Here is a 9,834-nt window from a genome sequence, read left to right as displayed (position 1 = left end):
ACTAGGTAAACAGAAAAATACATTTGAAGTACTATGAATCAGTGCCCATATTAAACTCATTAAACTCTTTAAGTAAGTTTGTGTGATTAATGGATATGTAAGAGGATAGGTGTTTACATAGTACTAATGTGGTGCATTGTTGTGTTCATGGGTTTTTGTGTTTGCTCTTAAACCTCCAACTTCCTCACACATTCCAGATACAGAAATGTTGCAGTTTAATTGATCGGTGAGTATTCAATTTAGCAGGACACTTGAAATCAGCATGTCTTGTTTACGACGACAGCATTAGGTCTGTCACCGCTCAGCGTTGTTGGACTCCTGCTGCTAACCCTGGTAACTCCTGCAGGCCAAACTGGAAACTCTTAGGCCGTTAAGTAGGGTCAAATGCTGGTCAGAGTGCAACTGCAGTTCATCAGGTAGACAGACTCTCCACCGCCACCTCACCTGCGGCCGCCAGACCACGTCCCGGCTTCCATTTAGCCTGGCCGGCTGACCCATGGCTCCCTCGGAGCCGCTGCAGAATTCTTCACGAGGTGAATTTCACGCTTGAGAGGCACATTGTGCTGCAGGTCAGCGCGCAATAATAACGCACCACCAACTGTCCTCCCCCGTCTGAACAGATTCGTCCTGCTGAAATGTTGGGATTCTCACAATACTATAGTCCTACTTAACCTTTGACCTCATCTGAGCTGCAACTCATTATGCGGCACGAGATTAAGCCGCGTAGCTTAGTAAATGATCTAAATACATTCAGCTCAGATTGTGCATCGGCACACGGCGGCTGCAGAGGAACGACCTCAAGGACCGCTGTCACGGTTCACATCGTTTCATGTTCAGGTTTTTGGGATGTACTATTAGTTTCAGCAGGTTTCCATGCTTTTTCCCTGTGAGTGGGTGAGTTAGCCTTTTTTTTATTCCAATGCAGCTGCTGCTCCTTCAAGCAGAAATTAAACAGACAGAAACAGCTATTTTTGACATATCAATAGAGAAGTTGTTAATTTTGGCACCAGTTACTGCTGCAGCTTTTTTTTTTTACATCAAAACATCACACATATAGCTTGATAAAAAGCATTTGCCCCTTCATGACACATTTGGTTCTCTTTTTTTACATTTTTAGTTTGGATACTTAGAGCCAGATATTTAAACTACGGTACTTAAACCCACTCCAGTGAAAATTGTGTTTTTAACATGTTGATGATGGAGTACATAAAGACAAGAAAAGCTAAAATTGCTTTTCTGAATATTTATTTATTTAAATCACTATGAATCAGGAGCAGAAGAAAAAATACCAGCGTGTTTTCGACATAAATTAAGATTGGCGGGCCTCAAGCTTCCTGCTCCGCTCCATGCCAATATATCCTCTCAAAGGCGACTAGATCCATGTACATCTTTATTTCCTCGTTTGAACTTGAATCTGGTCAAAAACTGGATCGCTCCAATATTGCTCAACGTTTTTGTTGCACCGCTAATGTTAAGCTGGAGGTGTGAGGAGCTGTAAGCTAGTAGTGTAAACAAACCTGACCTCCACCTTCCTGTCACCAGGACAGGAAGGTGGAGGTCAGGTTTGCTCCACGCCAACAGTCCCGCCCACATTTCAGAGGTAAATTTCTGCACAAACTATGCCTAGAAAACTAGAGAACTATACTAGAAAAACAACACCGTTTTTGAATATTTTGGCAAAAAAAACTGCAAAACCATAAATAAAAGACCACTGGGAACGCTTTAGATCTAAAGATGATCAGAATGGGTCTTTGAAATTGCTCACTAAAATAACTGAAGGAAACACAAAAGAAGACATCTCAATTTAGGGTTTTTGGAGATCATTTTTATGGTTGGATCATAGGAAGGTTTTCCACTTTCTGAAGTTTTCTCCATTCATGTATAACAGATTCCACTGTGGTTTCATGGACCCCAAAAATGTACAGACTTTGTCGTCTTTTTACATAAACAGATTTATATGAACTCATCAATGACTCGTCTCTAAAACACATTTAAAGAATAGATGTATATTTAAGATACAGCAATGAAGAGAGCAAATACTTTCACCAGTAGCCAGGAAAACAAATAAAAGTGTCAATTAAATTGGCCATTGTTTTGTATTTACTCAGTTTGTTCTTGTGTTTATTTACGTTTTTATATCATTAATGATTTTCTTTGTAAAACTAAAAGATACCACAATGAAGAGGAGGCTAAAGACCACAGAGCTGTACAAGGAAAACGGGAACTTCTGTCAGAGTCGGGTCCTTCACAGCTGCAGCCACAAAAATGCACTCTTTCATCCATCGATCATGTTTTTGGATCTACCCACGAAGGAAAGATTCATCATTCCAATTTGTCAAGATCCTGGAGTGTTGACTTAATTATGACACAGAAAGAGGACAGCCTCCAATTTTGGGCCCATCTGAGCTTTTCCCGCCTCACCTCTCCTCCAAACGAATGGCCGGAGCTTCGCTGGGGTGCAGAAGCTGCTCGGCACTGTGGGTAATTAGTGTGATGAATGCTTTAGCAGAGCAAATAGTGGCAGTAGGCCGTCTCGCTCGTCGTGTGGCTGCGCTGTCACGGCTCTGGGGCTGCAGCCTCATCAGGGTAATGGATGATTCAGAAACAGGATCATAACTCAAACAACAGCGCCACCAAGCAGGAGGGTTTTTTTTCTTCTTCCAGGGATGCTGCTGCTGCTGCTGCTGGATGGCAACTGCATAACTGCAGGTTTCAAACAGACTCAAGAAGTGCGTTTTGGAGGATTTAATTCAATAAACAATGCAGTTTTACATTTGTTTCAGGAGTTTCCCTCAGGAATGGAAGTAAACATCTCGAGTGTAATCCTCGGCGGGGTCGGTTTTCCTCCCCTCCACGTGGAGCTGTCCCCGCCGAGATGATGGATCGCATTATTAGGTTAGAGAAGAGCAAAGACAGCTGGATTTGCAATTCACAGCCTCTTTTGAATATGGACCTTTTTTGCATGAAGAGGAGAGGCGTAATTGGGCTGAGGCGCTGAGTTGGGGGGGGGGGGGGGGGGTCTATTTTTATAACAATATGGAGAACCTTCCCATAAATCAGGTCAGCTGTCTGTGCCACGTCACAAAGCAAGGCATTAGTCAGATGCGCAGAGTGATCCCTGTGTTCACCGGCAGTATGGAAAGTCAAGATCTGTTAATTTTCTGCGGCGTATGAAGGTCACGCGGCTGTTTTGTCTTCTGTCTGATCTCCGGGGCAGATGCAGCCGTGAAGGCCGGGCTCCCTCTGCCATCAGTTAATAGCTTGTGCTTGCTCCATGCTTTGACTTTTTAACCCACTGACACTGTGAGTAATATGCTTTATGACCACAGAGAAGTAGCAATGACAGAAAAAACAAAGATTTGGGATGAGAGAAGAGTTTCGATGGCAGCCGGAGTGGAAGTAAACTAGAGCAACAGAGGCAGGGGAGGTTGTGCAAAGGTCATGTCTGGGTTCAGGAGTTGAAACTTTGGGGATGTGGACACGTCAGTCCAGCAGAGTCCTGAGGTCAATGTGAAGACAAGTGGAAGACACATCTCTCTGTCAGCACGCAGGGAGCTCGCACGAGTTCAGGTCCTCCTCGTCAAGTCCCGAGTCATTGAGTCAATAGCCAAGGAACGTGACACAACCTCTTAGAGTCACTCAGCATCAAGCAGAACAGGGAATGGCATGCTTTCCATTTCACCGCACCATGGCCCCGGCGAGACCCCGTCTGCACTCGAGAAACACGAGAGCTCTCAGCTCGGGCTCTTGCTAAAAAGCAGCACTGCAACCTGGCCCCAAACACCTCCATCACGCCCTCCAAGGAGCCCGGCTGTTACCTCGAGGGGAAGCATTAGAGGGCTTCCATGGCAGGAAATTAGATCGTGGCAAATATGGGAGCTCACTTTGATTAAACTGATGGAAGCTTTTATCCCCTTGTAGCGATGGAAAGAGAAAATCTTCCCTCCCCTCTATCTGTCAAAACACTGACCCACTAAAAAGCGTAACTGAACAAGCTTAAAAAAATGGTAAATCTTCTCCGTGTCACCATCTGGTGCAGTGTTTTACAACCTATTGCTGGTGATGCTGAAAGTCGACACGCTTTAGTCCATCGGACATCTTTAATAGAAGCTCCTTAATGGCACAAGAACCTGCAAGTTTATAGGATAAGCAAATGCCATCATATTTAATGATCACAAACAGGTTTTGATCTGTTTCTCATCCGTCCTGTTTTCACTTTCAGTAGAACCCACTGACTGTATGTGGGAACTGAGTGAGTGTGACGTCACCCACAGAAAACAGTTTACTTCCACCTAACAAAGTCATTTCAGCCGCCATTTTTTCGCAATACGGATGCTGGCGGGTTGGAGCCAGATGACGTCAGTTAGCAGTGATTGGTCCGAGTCAGTCTGAGACGTTCCTATGGCAACTATTTCCCCTCATACCTACCACTTGAAATCAATCAATCAAAAGTTTTGAATGTTGGGGGCCTGCAAGCTCCATCTACTTTCCCCCACCCTTAAATTGACGTGTTCTCCCTACCATGACAAAGGTGGATAAAGGTGGAAAGATTTCATGTAATCCATGGACACCAGTGAAGATCACAAATCATTGAAGAAAAAAGGTTCAGAGCACTGTCTAGTGGGTCTAGATGACCCAACTCCCAATGTTAAAGTGACTAGGATAGCACAAGGGTTAAAAATGATCAAGAACAGGTTGAAAAGAGGTAGCAGAATGGTGTTCTGACAGAATGATTCAGTAATAGCTGTTTATTTCTCTATAGAGGTCTATGGGATTTTGGCTTCTTGGAGCCAGCTAGTACTTTCTGTTTGGAATGCCAGGGGGGAGGAGTCACTCAGTCCAGTTCTTTTAACCCTTGTGCTTTCCTAGGCACTTTAACATTGGGAATGGGGTCATCTAGACCCACTAGACAGTGCGCTGAACCTTTTTTCTTCAATGATTTGTGATTTTCACTGGTATTCATGGATTACAAGAAATCCTATCCACCTTTGTCATGGTAGGGAGAACACGTCAATGGTCATCCTGACCCCGTACGATAGCACAAGGGATAATGGTACAACCCAATCTTTAGCTGGTAGATTCAAGCTTCCAAAAAGAAACGAGTGATCATAGAGAAGTGTTTAGATTAAATGTTGTTGATTCCATTATTCTACCCTCTGTAATGCTCGGCGACAGATTTATAAATAAATTTAAATAAATTCTCCAGAAGTGTTTGGATATTTTGCTCCCTAAAGCATCAAAACAAAGCTGGAACATTGATAGCCTATAAATCAGCAATAAGTCTGCAGAAAGAAGAAAAAAACGTATGAAGGAAAAACAATCTGCCAATTGTGAAGCACGGTGGTGGATAAGTGATGGTCTGGGTTTTTCTTAGCTTTCTTCAACATTGAAACCGGAGCAAGTTTGGAAATAAGATTAACCCTTTAACACCGGAGCTTTTTTTCTAGTAACCCTTGTGCTATCTTAGGCACTTTAACATTGGGAGTTGGGTCATCTAGACCCAATAGACAGTGGTCTGAACCTTTTTTCTTCAATGATATGTGATCTTCACTGGTGTCCATGGATTACATGAAATCTTTCCACCTTTTTTCCACTTTTGTCATGATAGGGAGAACACGTCAATGTAAGGGTGGGGTCATCTAAGATAACACAAGAGGTATAGACATTCTTTCCACCACCATCACTCTTTAACGTTTACACAATCGACGTGAATGTTGCAGAGAAAAGCGGCTTTACGGCGCTACGCATCACCTAACGTTAGTAATGTGTTGCATAACGGGGCAAAGCCGATATGAAAAGTTGCTTTTCTCCACGTCAGAATCAGCGGATTAACGGCGCAAACGGTTGAAGAGTCACAGTATGTCTATGTGCTATTTAGGTGTCATCTGCGACATCTCCAGTAAAGGGTTGAAAGTATTTTGTGGTTTGTACCTGAACCATTTTCCACTGCGATCCATCAACATTTCAAGGGCTGAAAGAGAGGCGGCTGTACTTATCCAACACCAAGAAGGTTGTCACAGAACCAAACCCCACACGTGTTCCCCTGAATATCAGCACAACAGATGCTGGAGTCCAGCAAAGCTCCACCCTTTGTTCCGGGATGAGAAGCAAACCAGGAAGTAACAAATGCTGCAGTTCCTCAAATGACCTCTAGAGACTGGTTTCACAAAAGTTAAATCATATGTTAAAAGGTTTAAGGAAAAATTGTGTGCTTTAGAGAAAACTAATCTTTATCCATTGCTTTATTTTACATTAGTGACAAGTCTCTCTTTGTTTGTGCGTTGCATGCGTGCGTGGATGTCAAAGGTAGGGGGGGCTTTTATTTTCTTTGCCTTTAAAATCTGTTGTCTTGATTTTGTTCAAGCGTGTTGTGTTTTTGATGAGGATGTGGGTCAGTGAGTGGATGAGCTGTGCGTCAGTCGTAAAAAACAAAAGGAGGCCAGCAATGATGCATTCACTGACCATCAGGAAACTGGACCTTGCGAAATTGCATCAACAGAAAATGTCTTTTTCCTTTGCCGGTCCCCAGCCTGGATAAAATAGAGTGTTGTCTCAGAAAGGGCATCCGGGGAAAAGCTTTCTGCCGAACCGCCTGTGTTTTTCTGTGGGGACCCTTGAAGGGATAAGCCAAAACGTGAAGAAATATGTGACATAAATGTAAGTAATATGTACGATTCTATCGTTTTTAATACTTTTTCCAGTCAAAATATCAGTATTTTGCATATTTCCTGTTCAGTTACAGCATTGGCTCAGGGGCGGAGATACAGGGGGCCCACACTTACACCCCCCCCTCCGAATTCTTGAGTAAATATTAGTATCTTTATTGACAAAGCTCATCAATACAAGCTTCTTTAAGCATATAAAAAAAATAATTTTAAATGAATTAAAAATATAATCATAGCAATAAAACAATGAGAGAAACATATCTTTGATCCTGTTATTTGTAATGGGATTCCAATCTGGTGTTTGACCAACCTTCCAACGTCTTCCGTCCTGTGCCCCATATAAAATGTTCTAGCTTCGCCGCTGCATAAGCTGTGAGGTGAGCGAGCACCGCGTTCTGAGCAATCCCATGAAAACATGGCTGAGCGGGTCTTTAGCTTACTTAGCGTATGCTAAGATTGTAATTCTTCACATTTTTATTTAATAGATTAGTGACAAAGAGGACTTATCAGTCAAACGTGAAGGATAGATTACCAATGCTGGACCAACACAGACTGAGAGACTTCTGAAACTATAAGATAGAGTGGACTTTTACGCTAAAGTCACTGAGATTTTTTGACATATTTATTCTAAGCTGCTTTTTTTTTGGGGTAAAAATAACATTCTTTTTTACAGTGTAGATGACAGATTTTCAGGTTCAGGTTTTGTTTTTTAGAGTTTCTATGGAAGCCTGCACAACCAAGTCAAATTAAAAATAAAAATATTATATTTAATGTATTTACAATAAGCATACAATCATGTATTCTTCACCAAGAAATATACATAACTTAAAGCTTTTGAATAGAAATTCAAGGAAAAAATATAAATTAAAGCAAAAACTCAACAGGGCATCTCAGAGGTTCTGAATAAACGCTTTGAAAATACAATATGACATTTTCTTATGAAGATGCCCTTTCTGTTTTTTTAAAGGAACACAGCAACAAGCCTAAGACCGTCTCAGACCATCGCCTCGGCACAAAGCGTCACTTCTAACAAAAGGCAACATGCTGTTGTTGGATTTGTGGTTTTGTGTCGATCCTGCAGTGCATTTTAAGCCGTCTCTGCTCTGACTGCTACGTGCTTCTAGCTTTTTGTGTTTCGTCTCCATCAGGCTTTTTACCTTTTCATGAAGGGACGAGCAGAACCCCTTCAGTTTAAATGCTTTGGATTATTAAGCTTCATCGCCCTCCACCAGTTTAAAAAGTTAGCCAATGTTCTTAAAGGCTCTGTCCGCAAATCTCTACTGCCATCTAGTGTTTGTCAGTGATATTACAGAACCATGCAAGAAGGAAGCACAGGTATAAATGCAGGCGAGGGTTCTTGGTGACTTGGAACCACAAATTCAACGTAAAGGCTCAAACCGAAGGATCGTCTGCATATAAAGAGTTTCCTGTTTCATTTACATTATGGCTTCACTTACAGGAAACACAGAAAGTATTGGGAAAACGTCTCCTGGAAACGGCTTTTTTGCACAAGTGTGGTGTTGTGGACGTTAACTCTTCATACGCCGACGATCCGTTCACTGGAGTTCTGCTATAAAAGTCAACCACAAAGCAAGGCCATCAGAGAAGAGCCATGAGAAAAACATGTAAAAAGAAAAAGAAATCTTTTACACTCTGGGGTGTTTTCTCATCACAAGGCAAAGCATCTCAAGCACATTAAAGTGGCAAAAAAGAAACAGTCCTGCCGCCGTAGGTTGAGGAAGTGCTGTCACCCCTCAGTTAAGTTGGCTCCTCGCTGGCGCCGCTTTTGTTCTGATGTGGAGCAAAGCAACCAACGGCTACCAGCTTTTCTCAGTCACGAAAGAAAGATTAAGCTAATTCCTATATATGAACAGTTATCACATTCTAAATAGCGTTGCTTTCTAGATCAATATACAATATTCAGTAGGGAATGTCTTTTCAAGAAACCTCTGCACGATATGGTGGAAGTAAGTTTGAGGACATCACAGAGAGGCTACAAGCAGCCGGAGGGGCGGCGCTGAACTCCAGCACGCATGATGACACGCATTTCCTACAGATCATTTCTATGGTGTCATTTTTGGCACTTGTATGGCACTACTATGTACAGAGGAGTCGGCACACACGCTGGATGTGGTACTGGGACCGTCCTAATCTGACCCACACTTCCAGGATCAGCTGATGGAGAAATGCGTTGTGAGAATGGATGAGTCTACACTCCTGGTTCTCTGAAATACAGCGCAGTCTTGATACAAATTTGGTCCAAATTTTTGTTGTGTTTTTTAGTTTTTTTTCTTATGACAAGTCATTTAGCGGATAGATCCAAACTTCAGAAAGAAGAACATTAAAACTTTTCTTATAGATAACGTGCTGAAGTTAGCAGGAATCTAGGGCCTCCTTATGACTGACCTCTGATTTGGACTCTGGTGCCCTCTTCTGGCCGGCCTGTGTAATGAAAATGTGCTTTGAGACTTTTCTGTCTCACAAAGGAATTCTGGGAATATTTTGATGGAGAGAAACAAAAAAATGGTAAACAAAAATATGAAATTGATACTAAAGCTTCTTCCTGGCACATTTCAGGCTTTAGACACTTCAGAAGTCGAGCATCACGGTGTGTCGTGCATTAAGAGGCGTGTAAAGCATTGGGTTTTTAAAGGCGCAGTTACACTATTCTGGTCTAACTCCCGTCCCAGCACACTCCCTGTTTCTACCCCCTCTGTCCCTCAAAAGGATGGTATACGTTTAAATATATTGCACAAATAGGTTGTTGGTGCAAAACCTCTCAAACATAGAGAAAGGTCCGGAAACTGCTGTGACAACGGCTGGTTTAAAAAACAATAAACAAATATGTAAAATACATGTAAAAACATTTTATGTGTAAAAAAAAAGAAAAAGTCTCTTGGGTGTGAGAGAGTCTGCTGCGATTTGATAACCTTCGCATTGATATAAACTCTCCAATGCAGCATGCATCGGTGCTGCAGATCCATCGCTTCAGAGATATTACATCACTTCCTTCTTAGACATTGACTGTATGTGAGAACTGGAGTGACCGTGACCATGTAACCCTTGTGTTATCCTAGGCACTTTAACATTGAGAGTTGGGTCATCTAGACCCACTAGACAGTGCTCTGAACCTTTTTTCTTCAATGATTTGTGATCTTCACTGGTGTCC

Source organism: Oryzias latipes, chromosome 3, assembly GCF_002234675.1.
Source record: "Oryzias latipes chromosome 3, ASM223467v1".
Classification (NCBI taxonomy): Eukaryota; Metazoa; Chordata; class Actinopteri; order Beloniformes; family Adrianichthyidae; genus Oryzias; species Oryzias latipes.
Note: the sequence above shows the minus strand (reverse complement) of the source record.